General features: G+C 42.4%; 1 pseudogene; it reads right to left on the bottom strand.

The window, feature by feature from the left end:
- Nucleotides 1-14,180, bottom strand: part of LOC119843261 — a 61,181-nt pseudogene that overhangs the window by 13,868 nt on the left and 33,133 nt on the right.

Raw genomic sequence — 14,180 nt, 5'->3', positions numbered from 1 at the left:
AAAAACACACAAAGAAACAAAGATTTTGCTTAGGAGATTTCACCCTGTGCAAAATATTGGGGCGGGGAGAAATCAGTTTGCAACCACAAAAAGCATGGAGCAAGAGACAGTTGGGAATTCTGGGTAGGGGACCACAAACCACTTGAAACTAGAAAGGATTGGAGAGGATATTAAAGAAGAAAATTATATAAATAATGCATCATAGTTAAAGGTACAGAGCTGTCTCTGTTATAAAATGACTGTCATTTTCTATTTCCTGGAGCTGCACAGGGTATTTCCACTTCTATATCATCACCTGAATGCTCAAAAGCTTGAAATACAGTTTCATAAACTTTATAGCATGCTGTACATAATCTAGCCATTTGCTTACCTCTATGAGGATAAACGACTAAAAATCACAGCTGTTGCATCGCTTTCGAAATGTGAAGGCAATTAAATATATGAACAGGATCATAGAAATTCCATAGCCAGTAATACCGGTAAACTATAGAGAGGAAAGCTCTTATTAGGGGTAAGTGAACAGGTATGAACAAATAAAACCTATCTGCACCACTTTAGTTCAATTTAAATGACAATAATACTGAGGATCAAGGGATAAAAAAACCCCTCCAATTAAATGCAAAGTACTTTTATAAGGAGGCTAAGATTTATTATCTCCATTTTACAGAAGGGGAAATTCAGACACAATGCAGTGAAAAAGAGAAAATAGAGCAACAAATAATAAAAATGCCTAGCTCTTATAAAGCCCTTTTCATCCGTGGACCTCAAAGCACTTCACAGTCTGTAATGTATTTATTCTCACCACACCCCTGTGAGGCAGGGCAATGCTCTTATCCCTGGTGCACAGATGGGGAGCTGAGGCACGGAGAGATTGAGTGACTTTCCCAAGATCACAAGGATGTCTGTGGCAGAGCAGGAAACTGAATGCAGGTTTTCCATCTGCAAGACTAGTGTCCTAACCACTAGACCATCTTTCCTCTCAAACAGCACAAAGATTTAAGCACCTGCGAATGTGATAGTGCTATCTGAACTGTTTAACAAGCAACCTGTGACCATTTACTTGTTGGGGATGTATTATGTTCCTCCTTGCTTTGATTATTATTGCTGGGGGAAAACCTGCTGCCCTGGATATAATTCTGCTCTCAGACCTGGTTGTGTCCAGAATTTCATTCCTAAAATCAGTGAGCTTACTCTGGGTTTGCACGGTGTAACTTAAAACAGAATCAGGCACAGTTTCCTAGAAATGAAATTGCAATGCTGACTACAACTCCCAGAGGCATCAACTCTGGGAACACTTGTACATAATAGGAACTTGTTGGGAAATCTCTTCTAGGCTCATCTTGCATTTTTCTTTTTACTAGGTGGGGAGGAGAGCGCAAGAGGAAATACAAAAGACCTTTTTCACAAACAGGAATCTCATTTCACTGTGAGAAATCCATTTTTTGCATCTGGAGCAAATTCAGAATTCTTGCTGGCAGAAATGGCAACGTTTTGCCATGGATCAAATTTTAATCTTTTCATATGAACGCCCAGCAAAAAAAATGGCCCCTTTGCCTTGCTCTGACCTATGGGTGCAGACGCTTGAAGAGCTAACTGGCATAAATGATTACAATTTAAATGAATTCTGAAACCAGGAGTTGACCAGCTTAATTGCTCCCCTTTCCTGGTGGAGAGATGGGTAAACTTTATCTTCTGGATTTTCTCTTGTTTTCAAAGGTGAATGATTTTTAAGCGATCTAAATAATCAGATTTACCAGGGCAAGAGCTTCACTGGCACTCTTAGAAATTCTGTAACTCAATGCAAAGATAACTCCAAACATTGAGAAGAGAAGAATCAAGTACAGGGGAATATCCACCAGAGCCTGCCCACACCAGTAGGCTGAAGGGAAGAGCCCAGAGACCCACAGCTGGGAACGAGCTTTTATCTGGGAAAGGAAAGGAAAAAGAGAGGTATTATTGTAGAGTTTTTAAAAACAACAACAGTCCTTCCAATTAGTTGACTTTATGTTCCAAACTGGCTCAGGGAAATAAAAGTACAAACAAATCTCCATTTCTTCTTCCTCTGTAGAGTTCTCACTCTCTCTAGCTATTGCCACTCTCTTCTTCTCCTCCTCCTCTTCACTGTCCACATATCTGTTTTCCCCGCTTCTCTCTCTCCCACCCCATTTGTTTCTTCCTTCCTTCTTTAGTTGCTTCTTTTCCCTGTCTCCTTGCTTCTTGTCCTGATGGCAGTGGAAATATCTTAATAGTGTACCCTGAAATACTGGTTTTCATTTTTTATTCTTCATTAACCGGTGTCTAAAAATGTTAACAAGGTAGCTCCAGAACAAAGAGTCTTTCTATGATTGTCAGCATTCATTAAAGCAAATCCAGGGATGTATCTCGTGTCAGTTTAGATGAGCATGCTGTGTACAATAGGACAATAGAGTAGATGGATAAAGGGATACATTAGGGCATCATGCGGGCAGATTTAATATTCCCTCAGTGTATTCTTCACTCATCAACAGAAAGCTATACATTCATCATGCTATTTCCCCTACAGACTGGGAAGATTGAGGGGAGGGTGGGAGGAAGAGAAAGAGACACTGTTATTGTCATGTTTATATATTTGGGAGGCTCCCGGACACTATCATGATGGAAGCCATTGTGTAACTAGGTAGCTAGATGAAAGGGAGTACTGGTGGCACCTTAGAGACTAACAAATTTATTAGAGCATAAGCTTTCGTGAGCTACAGCTCACTTCATCGGATGCATTACAACTCTATTGTATTCAGTGAAAGACTTCAGAACACACTTTCCTTCATAGTGGTAGATAATCACCTCTAAGTCCGTCATCTAGGCCAGGCGTTTCAGGACAATTTTTTTGGTGGCCTCAGAGTGTGGCCACCAACTCTTGCTGGTGGCCACTCTCACATTTTTTCCTAAAATACTTAATTAGCTTTAGGCAAAGCAAATAAATATGCCCATAGAGGCGTCCAAATCATTGGTTTCAGAGTAGTAGCCATGTTAGTCTGTATTCGCAAAAAGAAAAGGAGGACTTGTGGCACCTTAGAGACTAACAAATTTATTTGAGCATAAGCTTTCGTGAGCTACAGCTCACTTCATCGGATGCATTCAGTGGAAAAGTATTGAATGCATCCAATGAAGTGAGCTGTAGCTCACGAAAGTGTACACTCAAATAAATTTGTTAGTCTCTAAGGTGCCACAAGTACTCCTTTTCTTTTTGTCCAAATCATTGTAATTTATTTATTGCTGGCTAGTTAAGTCTGTTGTGAAAAGCGATATGAACAAACATATAGGTATCACTTTTCACAGCAGACTTACTCAGCCCAGGCAAGCCTGGGGACAAATTAAGTCCTGGATGAAGGGTCAGGGGAGGCAGCGGGGGCCAGGGGAGATGGGGGTGAGGGGTTGGGGGAGGCAGCAGGGGGACTGGAACCTGATGCCCCATGGCCAGAGCCTGCCACCCCACCCCTCACTCCAGGGCTGAAGCCCAAAGCCTGAGCTCCACCGCACATAGGAAAGTGGGGAACTCATCGGCTGCTTGCTCCTACAGCAGTGTGCCCCAGGGGACTCCAGAAGGGGGCACTCCTGCTGCTGGCCTCAGCAACCAACACCAAGACAGGGCATCCAGGAGCAACAGGGAGGGGAAGTGGCCACTGCTTTGCCTCCTCTCCTCTCCAATCACAGCCCAAGAGGCTCTGGCCACAAAAAAAGCCCCTGGTGGCCGCATTTGAGAAACACTGAAAGTCCATCTGATCTGCCTGCAATGTCCTGTACATCAGAGGAGAAGAAGAAGATGGAGAAATGAGAGAAGAAGTTTGTATATTTCTGGAAAATAAAGAACAACCCCCTCCAGCCCCCTCTCTTTTTATAATTGCAATTTGATTCTATTAAACCTGCCTTCTTCTGCCATGAGAGTACCTGTCTTTGACCTGTTACATATTTGTACACAGCTATCACTCTGCCTCTACTCTCGGTTTTATTTCTCTAGATAGATCATGCCTTGGTCTTTTAGCTGTTTCTCAGAGTGGTTAATTTCAAAACCTTTTAGTATTTTGATTTCTCTCCTCTGAACTCTCCAAGTTATGTCCTTGTAAGAATGTGACAGCCCAAGCCAAATGCAGTTCTGAAACTGAGATCTATCCAGGCCTCCCCCTACATAATGTCTGATAAAATTCAAGGATTTTACCTTATAATCTTGTACGCTGTTCATTGCAAAGTGAGGTGGGAAACCAGGAATTAAAAGCAGCAAAAAAATAAGATAGATATCAATAAAATAATCCCATAATCTTGGATGATTCTCCTGTGGGGGCAAAAAAAAAAATCAGAAAACATCTGAAGAAAACATCTGCATTGTATTAGTCTGGGTATCACAGCTAATGCTAGGCAAATAGTGGGGTTTTTTTGGTTTGCTGGCACTTCAGAAAAATTTGGGGAAAAAATTGGTTTAGGTCAAATCAAACCTGAAAATTCTGAAAGATTTTAACAAATTCAAAAAAGTCTGTTTCAGGTTGAGGGACACATTTCATTCCACTTGACCTTTTAAAATGCCTGGAAACAAAACATATCTAGAGTCATAAAATTTGGGAGGAGATACCCCCTTATCACTTTTAGTCCAGTGGTTAAGGCACGCATCTGAGATGCGGGAGAGCTGGTTCAATTCCCCCATCTGCCTGAAGTTGGACAGGGATTTGAACTTGGCTTTCCAACCACCTACCCGAGTGTCTGAAACACCAGGCTACAAGGGGGTCCCGTGTCCTCATGCCTCCTCCCATAACCTCTCCTCCCCCTCCAATAGCCCCTCCCATAGCCTCTCCTCTCCCATACCCCCCTCCTACCCCGCACCAGAGACCCAATGATTAGGTCAGAAGGGAAGTTCAAGACTCATGACTAGGGAGGGCCAATGAACCCGCGAAGAAGGTTCTCCTATACACAGGCTATGGTGCAGAGTTCTCTTTTTTTACAACAAAAGGATATGAACCAAAGTCTCCACTAGTATATGCAGGGCCAACTCTGCTTAAAAAAAAAGTGTTTAGTTATACTAGTGGTGAATTTGGACCTATACATAAAAAGAGATCAAACAAAATTGCTTCCTAATAAAAAACCTGATCACATATTGAGACATTAGATACCTCTTTCCTAACCATATGTATTAGAAGCATTTCTGGCAGTGAAGTTATGACACTTACAGGAAAAAATGGATGACTCCAGATTCGAATTTGTGCCGTGGAATTTAAGGTTCACAGCAATGCACTGCTGATGATGTTCACAAGCACTGGAAAGCAGTAGATTGTTTCTATGCTGCATATAACTGTAAACCTGTAGCTCTGAAGAAAAGCAAGATAAGACAAAAGCTCAAAAGGTGTTTTCTAATGGAGGGGGAATCAGGAAAATTATTCATCAGTTTACATTCCCACTCACAGGCTACTTTACTGCGAGATGAATCTAGGAATGCATGAATTAGTTTTGCATTTATGTCGGCAGGAGTCTAGGCTACAACTTGACTTGCTAAAATTGAGCCAAGAAGTGTTAGCCTGTATCTACAGGAAATTAGTTAATGTGGTTGAGTTGAAGTCAGGCTTACTTAGCATGTTTTTGAACAAACAGACTCAGACCAGTGAAATGTCCCTCATTTTAGTCCCATAAAGACAATGAATTATGCAAGCTTACCACTGCACACCATTATACCACTCCTATCTGTGGCGGATTTAGAGTTAGTGGGGCCCTGTGCTCACCTTCATTTTTGGGGCCCTTTCTTGGGACCTAGCCAAGAAAAAGAACATTCTCTCTTATCTCTCCCCCCACACCCGTTTTTCATTCTTTTTTTCTTCCTCCTCCTCCTATAAGTAATAGGAAGTAAATGAAAATAAAGAGAATTACCTTGATTGTTTTTGTAGTCTAACTTATTTTTCCACAGACCACTTGAAAAATCGCTGAGTGTCTCAGCAGACCACTTAATGATCTTTCCAAAGATTGTTCGTACCATTAGCTAATGATGGTAAAGCACTTTGGAGAAGCACGCTTTATAAAAAAAATGTTAAAAAATGTTCGGGTGTGGAGTCTGGCCAGGACTTAGGGTGCAGGAAGGGGCTCAGGGCTAGGGGGTGCAGGGTCTGGGAGGGAGTTAGGGTGCAGGAGTGGGCTGGGGGTTGGGGTGCAGGGTCTGGCCAGGAATTAGGATGCAGGTGGCGGCTCAGGGTTGGGGCAGGAAGTTGGGGTGTGGAGCACTTACCTGGGGCAGCTCCCATTTGGTGCGAGGGGTGCAGATGGGAATGTGGGTCAGGATGCAAGAGCTCCCGTTTGGTGCTCAGGTTGGGGGTGGGGATGTGGGAGGGTGCAGGAGTCAAGGCTGGGGTTGTGGGGGTGCTCCCTGAGCAGCTCAAGGCAGGCGGCTGGGAAGGTATGTGTAGGGGGAGTGCGGAGTTCCTGCCTTTGCTCTGCCCTGCCCCAATTCCACCCCCTTCCCCAAGGCCCTGCCCCTGCTGCTTCTCCGCCTCCTCCCTGAGCGCCCTGCAGCCCTGCTCCTCCCCCTCTCTCCCAGAGCAACGTGAGCACCGGCAAACAGCTGTTTGGTGGCAGGGAAAGCGCTGGGAAGGAGGGAGATGGGGGGGGCAGGAACACGGCACGCTTGGGGAGGAGGGAGCTTGACTGACAGTGGGGACAGAGCCTGCAGCAGGAGCCCCAAGAGCCGGCAGGACCAAGCTTCTGCCACCACAGTTGGGGGGCCCCATGCCAGGGCACCCTGTGTTTTACTGTAAATCCGTCTCTGACTCCCATGAAAACCTTGGCAGATTCTATTCCTTCCAATCCTCGCATAGGGTTTGGCCTCTCCACTGGACAAAAGGTCAATTTGTTGTCCACTTTGTCAGTTCAGGGTGGCCCTTTATGCCCTGAGCTTCTGTGTTTCCTGGGTCTCTTGAATCGAGTAACAACTGTCACTGCCCCGTTCCCTGAGAGGGCTACTAAGGCTGGGTATCTGCATAACCAGTGTTGGTATTTTTCACGAATCACCTCTTAGAGTACGTCTACACAGGGATGAAAGACCCCTGGCATGACTACGGCTGGCCTGCATCAGCTGACTTGGGCAGAGGGGCTAAAAATCTCTGTGTAGACGTTTGGGCTTGGGCTGGAGCCTGAACTCTGGGACCCTCCACTCTCATAGGGCCCCAGAGCCTGAACATCTACACAGCAATTTTGCAGCCCCGGAGCCCACATCCTGCAAGCCTGAGTCAGCTGACCCAGGCCAGCTGTGAGTTTTTTATCCCTGTGTAGACACAGCCTGAGTGATTCCAGATCCTCCAGGAAATCGTGCCCAGCGAGCCAGGAATGCACAAATACATCTCGCATGCCTTGACACAAAGGCCTCTAAATATTCTACTGTCCTTATCATATGGCTCATCTCAATACAATAGCCTCTAAAGTTTTCATGCTTTCAAGGACGGAGTGAAAGATATAGACAATATTTATAAAGTTAAAGCCATATTTCACAAAAGATACTGCATGTGTTTGCAATATCTGTCGCAGTTATATAGCATCAGATTGTTTTGCATTTAAAATAAAGTGCTGTTCCATTTTTAGGGCAAGTTCCAGAGACAGCTCCTGGTTTTGCAGATCAATAAAATGCATCCACAATTCACAGAGTGTAAAACTGCAACCACAGAAATGAATGCATCCGATGAAGTGAGCTGTAGCTCACGAAAGCTTATGCTCTAATAAATTTGTTAGTCTCTAAGGTGCCACAAGTACTTCTTTTCTTTTTGCGAATACAGACTAACACGCCTGCTACTCTGAAACCTGTCACAAAAATGAAGTGTGTTACGTGACCCAGCTCAAAATCAGGTCTTTCCTGGCTAAATATAAGCCCATTTGCTTACCCATATAAGATTATTGCGTATTATTTAATACGAGATGGTCTAGATCATCAGTCTGTGATTTGCCCAGCGTAAGGAGCAGCGTGTTGCCGACCTGACCCTGGAGCTGTCTTGAAGAGGGATTGTGAATACTAGGACCACAGTCTTCTTTCCGATCTCCCCACTACTTTGCGGAGGGCGTGTGCTGTGATCTGCCTGTCCCTGGTGCAGCGTACATTTCCCAGTGCACCTGTGTAGCTCTGCCCTGTCCAAGCACAAATTCAAGAAGGGGGATAAAATGGCTTTGAAAAGCCTGACACCCCGATGTACTGGAAGTGGTGCCATGGAACCCCAAGCCCCTTTTCTCCCTGATGCAGGAGTTCCACAAGCTGGCCATATTTGAATTAAATTTTGATGTGTTTGTTTATTTTACAATTTTGTGAATTTCACTTTGGCTTATGTTTGATCTTCATGTCTTTGGCGCTTATCCATCAGGAGCTTCATTCAGACAAGTTCCACAGAAGCACACTGGCATCTTGGTTAATTATTAAAGAAAAAAGGAGACACTCACTACCTGGTGCTCACAGGATACTTGTATAGCTCCATTATGTATTCGCTTCTCTGTGATATTTTTCCCTGTTGCTATTTCCAGCATTATGTTCTGAGTCTCCAGCGCATGGATGAAGTCCTGAATACTTGAACCTAGTATGAAGCAACAGTAGAGAAATAGCAATCTTTGAAGTTGTTTTTTTTGTTTTTTAAACAATAAAAGTTCTCCTTGGGTCTTTGGTAAAGTCCCCACCTGCCAAACAGGACCAGAGAAATTATAATAAAATAAATTCTGTAGAATTCATACACAATTTGTGTAATAATCCATTGCATTTTCTCCACAGTTAGTTAATTTGCTGCTTCCAAATTTTTGCGTTATGAATTGACTCACTACTCTGCTGATTCTCTGCACATTTAATTAGTTTACTGCCCTAATTCTTTTGTATTTCAGCTATTTTACTACTCCTATTAATTTCTGCTCTCTTGCTATCATGTCTATGATACTACTTCTTTGCTACCTTGTCTGTCTCTCTCTCTAACACCACCTCTCCCATCACTGAACGCAGTCTCCCATCTCCTGTCCATCTGCATTATTTATTCCATTCCTTCCCAATTCCTTGCTTTCATTACCACAGTATTCATAACCCCTTCCTTCTCAAACTCTCTGTGCTCCATTGCTCCTTCTCCTCACAACTTAAGCAAGGAGAACGAGGAGTACTTGTGGCACTTTAGAGACTAAAATTTATTTGAGCATAAGCTTTCATGGGCTAAAACCCACTTCATCAGATGCATGGAGTGGAAAATACAGTAGGCAGGTATAAATACACAGCATACTGCAGCATCCTTCTCTCAGGTAGCCGACACATATGTTGCCCTCATTCGTTCAATACAAAATGAAACCACAAAAGTTATTTGCCTTCCAAGTGATCTGACAATGTCATTCTTCTCCTCAGATCCTTTCTCTGGCTTGTCATTCAGCCTCACATCAAATATAAACTTTTTGCCACCACCTCCAGATCACCCTGTCCTTCTCGGGTTCCTTTCCTTGTTGAGCCCTGTATTGTCCTCTACGACATCTGCTCTGCCAATATTCCTGCCCCCCCCACCCCCGTCAAATTTCCTTGCAAGGCTAACAGCAGTGGCGTAGAAAAAGACCAACCTTGCTGTTCTGTTTTGCCCCCTCACCTGTTTCACTGAAGACTAGAAGGCTTGTGACTTCCTTGTGAGATTGTTTTCCAGGAGGAAAAAAATACAGACCAGAGGACAGCTCCCAGTAATTGAATTGTTTCCATAAGCGAATTAAGATAAATTGGATAGCTAACGGTAGCATAAAAAGTCCACACAGCAGTAATCTAGGTTGAAGAACAGATCACAAATAGTGTGAGTTTGGAGACAAGACATTTTGCAAGTTGCATTATTGTAGGGGAGCTAGTAGCAACCCATATATTTCGATTGTATTAAGAAAAAAAAAAAGACTCTTGCTACTTTATTTTGAGAATATGTAACACCCCCCTTGTGTATGTCAGGCCTTTAAAATTCAGCAGGAAGAAAGCGCCAGGGTTAGAGAGGTGCCTTTTCTTTGACCCACGAAATTCCATTCAGGTTTGGCAGAGATAGAAACTTTCGTAAATTACCATTTCCCTTCTATTGCTTGTGTTCCTCAGGGAAACGATGTAGTATGCAAAAAACAACTGAACATGAACATTCTCGTCTAATGCCGGCTGACACCACTGCCAAAGCAGCAGCAGCATACGCAGCAGTGGGAACCTCGAAAGCAGAAAGCCTCTATAGGGGTGTAGGGAAGAAAGCTGGGATTCCGGTGACCCCTGCACAAACACAGGTACCCCCTGGCCCATCCCTGCCTCGGAAGGCACCAGATGGAAGGTGCTCCTCCAACTTCCTGGGTCGGTGGGGGCAGAGAAGGGTAAGAGATCCAACCAGTTCTAACTGTAATAACCAAGCAGCTGGTTGAAATTTTTTTTTACAGTAAGGTTTTCTGCCGGAAAAGAGTTTAATTGAAAACAATTTTTCTTCACAGAAAAATGTTGTTTAATTTTTTTTTCTTTGACAGGACATTTCTGTGCAAAATTAAATTAAAAGATTTTATTTAGTTTCCTTTTAGAAAGTTAAAAAGATTCTAAATTTTGGATTTTTTGTATTTTCCTTTTACTTATCCTTTTTTCCATTTCTGCTATTGAATGCAACAGAATGAATATCTAGGGTTATTTTTTTTTCAGTTCTAACTTTTCACAACTTCCTTAAAACTTTGGAAAACGTTACAGAGTTTTTCCAGAGTTGGAGAAGTTTTGAAAAATGTACAAATTAGGGGGGAATTAATGAGAAACAATAAAAAGTTGAAAGAACAAACAGACATTATTCATTCTATTGCGTTCATAGACAATATGGGGAAAGGAAAAAAATGTGAAAGGAGAAAAAACAAACATTTAATATTTTTTAACATTTTCTTTTTTTAAAATACCAAGATGAAATGAAAATTTTGATTTTTAGTTTTGAAGTCCCCCCCCCAAAAATCAAGATATTTCAATTTTTTTTTAAAAGAACGAACATGGGATTTATAACCAGTGCCAATAATCATATGGCTAATTTAATTATGTACATCGTTCAGTGCAAGAAACTCCCGGTAATAAATTAATAATGGGATGGGGATGTGTAGTTAGGGAAGCTTTTGTGTAGCTGGAATTGGCAAGGTAGGCATTTCTCCAGAACACTGGGATGATCAGCTTTCTATGTCATGAATCATTTAGAGCAAATATGTGATTTACAAGCAAACACTGTTGTGATTGAATTATTTCTAATGGTCCAGGAACATTCAAGGTGAGAGGGAAGTGGATCCCTGAAGTTCCATCCTAGCCCACTCCACAGACTGCTGTGCTATGAACATCCTCCCACAGACTGATTTCACCTAAACAAGTCAGAAACACTGGCACTTACATGGATCTAAGGGTTTTATCTTCATGCTTTAGCTTTAAAAAGCGAATTCTTGCCATGGCACAGACTTGCTGTCTCCAGAGGGCTGTGCCACTTACAGTCGACTTTCCTATGTCTGAGAGTGACAGGAAACCTTGTTCCATTTCATCAGCAGAGAAGGCCTCTCTTTCCTCTTCTGCCTGCTTGTCACTGAAAACACCATAATCTACAAAGAGTTTTCAAAGTACATAGGTCAGCATAAATTCCTTTCAGAGTAGCAGCCGTGTTAGTCTGTATTCGCAAAAAGAAAAGGAGTACTTGTGGCACCTTAGAGACTAACAAATTTATTAGAGCATAAGCTTTCGTGAGCTACAGCTCACTTCATCGGATGCATTTGGTGGAAAAAAACAACTTTTTTTTTCCCCACCAAATGCATCCGATGAAGTGAGCTGTAGCTCACGAAAGCTTATGCTCTAATAAATTTGTTAGTCTCTAAGGTGCCACAAGTACTCCTTTTCTTTTTTCATAAATTCCTTGACAACGTTTTTTTACATGTAATAAAAACAGAAACACTGGCAGGGACAAGAATACACAAAATTATCAACTACTGACCAGTACTACATGGCAGGCTAAACATAACTATCTTCTAGTTTGCTACAAGGGAAGAGATCTCAGTTAAGATGGGCACTTTGGGGAGTATTAAGTAATAGAAAACACTGTAGGACCTTGAAGGGATGTACAGAAAATCCATCTCCCATCCACAGTTCTGTATCCAGAGATCTCTTCCAGTTTTCCACTCATAAGGCTTCTTTTCCATAATTATACACTTTAGTAAAGGACATCTGAAGGTTAAAGTGTTAAGTAGAATTTTTCATGTTTAAATTTGATGTTGCAAGTATAAATAGACCCCTAAGCCACCATGGAGAACCCTCCAAAAGGAAATGTTCATCATTCATGGAAACCTGTGTTTTCATAAAATAGAATTCTTAGGAGTTAGGAGCATTCTGTGGAATAGCACCTGGATTCACTGTATTAATTAAAAATAAACAAATAAAAGACTAGAGACATTTATAATACTCAGACACAAAGTGTACGTAACTTTTGTATTTGTGGTTGTATTTGAGGCTCAGTGTCACTAAGAACAAGTAGACACTGTGCTTTGGTTAGCATATTGTCCCACATGCCTGATTCTGCACCACTGACTTCACAGGGAGCAGGATCAGGCTCTAAGTGCATAAAGTTTTAAGCCCATCACCAATTTTATTAGACACAGTTAAGGTATAACAATAATAAACTATTCTTGAGTGAAAGACTGAAACAATAAATACATTTTCTGAAATTTTTTAAAAAAAATCAATGTTTGATACAGTCCTTAGTTCTATGAACTGAAACAAAATCCAAAGTTTGGGATTTAATCTTTAGCAGGAAAAAGTCCTGTGGCACCTTATAGACTAACAGACGTATTGGAACATAAGCTTTTGTGGGTGAATACCCACTTCGTCGGATCTTTAGCAGGTTTCAGGGTGGTAGCGTAAGTGGACTTTAGCCCACGAAAGCTTATGCCCAAATAAATGTGTTAGTCTCTAAGGTGCTGCAAGGACTCCTTTTCTTTTTGCGGATACACACTAACACGGCTGCTACTCTGAAACATAAGCACTTACCTTGTCATCCATTTAATATTTGATAGCAAGTCAGGAGTAAAAAAAAGTCCTCTTTCTATGTTCTTGCATAATGACAGGTTTCAGAGTAGCAGCCATGTTAGTCTGTATTCGCAAAAAGAAAAGGAGTACCCGTGGCACCTTAGAGTACGGTGCTAATAAGCGATGGTCACATAAACACCACCCTATATCGGAAACCTACTGACCGCTATTCCTACCTACATGCCTCTAGCTTTCATCCAGATCATACCACTCGATCCATTGTCTACAGCCAAGCGCTACGATACAACCGCATTTGCTCCAACCCCTCAGACAGAGACAAACACCTACAAGATCTCTATCATGCATTCCTACAACTACAATACCCACCTGCTGAAGTGAAGAAACAGATTGACAGAGCCAGAAGAGTACCCAGAAGTCACCTACTACAGGACAGGCCCAAGAAAGAAAACAACAGAACGCCACTAGCCATCACCTTCAGCCCCCAACTAAAACCTCTCCAAGGCATCATCAAGGATCTACAACCTATCGGGAAGGACGACCCATCACTCTCACAGATCTTGGGAGACAGACCAGTCCTTGCTTACAGACAACCCCCCAATCTGAAGCAAATACTCACCAGCAACCACACACCACACAACAGAACCACTAACCCAGGAACCTATCCTTGCAACAAAGCCCGTTGCCAACTCTGTCCACATATCTATTCAGGGGATACCATCATAGGGCCTAATCACATCAGCCACACTATCAGAGGCTCGTTCACCTGCGCATCTACCAATGTGATATATGCCATCATGTGCCAGCAATGCCCCTCTGCCATGTACATTGGCCAAACTGGACAGTCTCTACGTAAAAGAATGAATGGACACAAATCAGACGTCAAGAATTATAACATTCAAAAACCAGTTGGAGAACACTTCAATCTCTCTGGTCACTCGATCACAGACCTAAGAGTGGCTATACTTCAACAAAAAAGCTTCAAAACAGTCTCCAACGAGAGACTGCTGAATTGGAATTAATTTGCAAACTGGATACAATTAACTTAGGCTTGAATAGAGACTGGGAATGGATGAGTCATTACACAAAGTAAAACTATTTCCCCATGGTATTTCTCCCTCCCACCCCACCCCCCACTGTTCCTCTGATATTCTTGTTAACTGCTGGAATTAGCCTACCTTGCTTGTCACCA

This window comes from Dermochelys coriacea, chromosome 14 (assembly GCF_009764565.3).
Source record: "Dermochelys coriacea isolate rDerCor1 chromosome 14, rDerCor1.pri.v4, whole genome shotgun sequence".
Taxonomy (NCBI): domain Eukaryota; kingdom Metazoa; phylum Chordata; order Testudines; family Dermochelyidae; genus Dermochelys; species Dermochelys coriacea.
The sequence above is the reverse complement of the archived record's forward strand: the minus strand, read 5'-3'. Positions and strand labels throughout refer to the sequence as shown.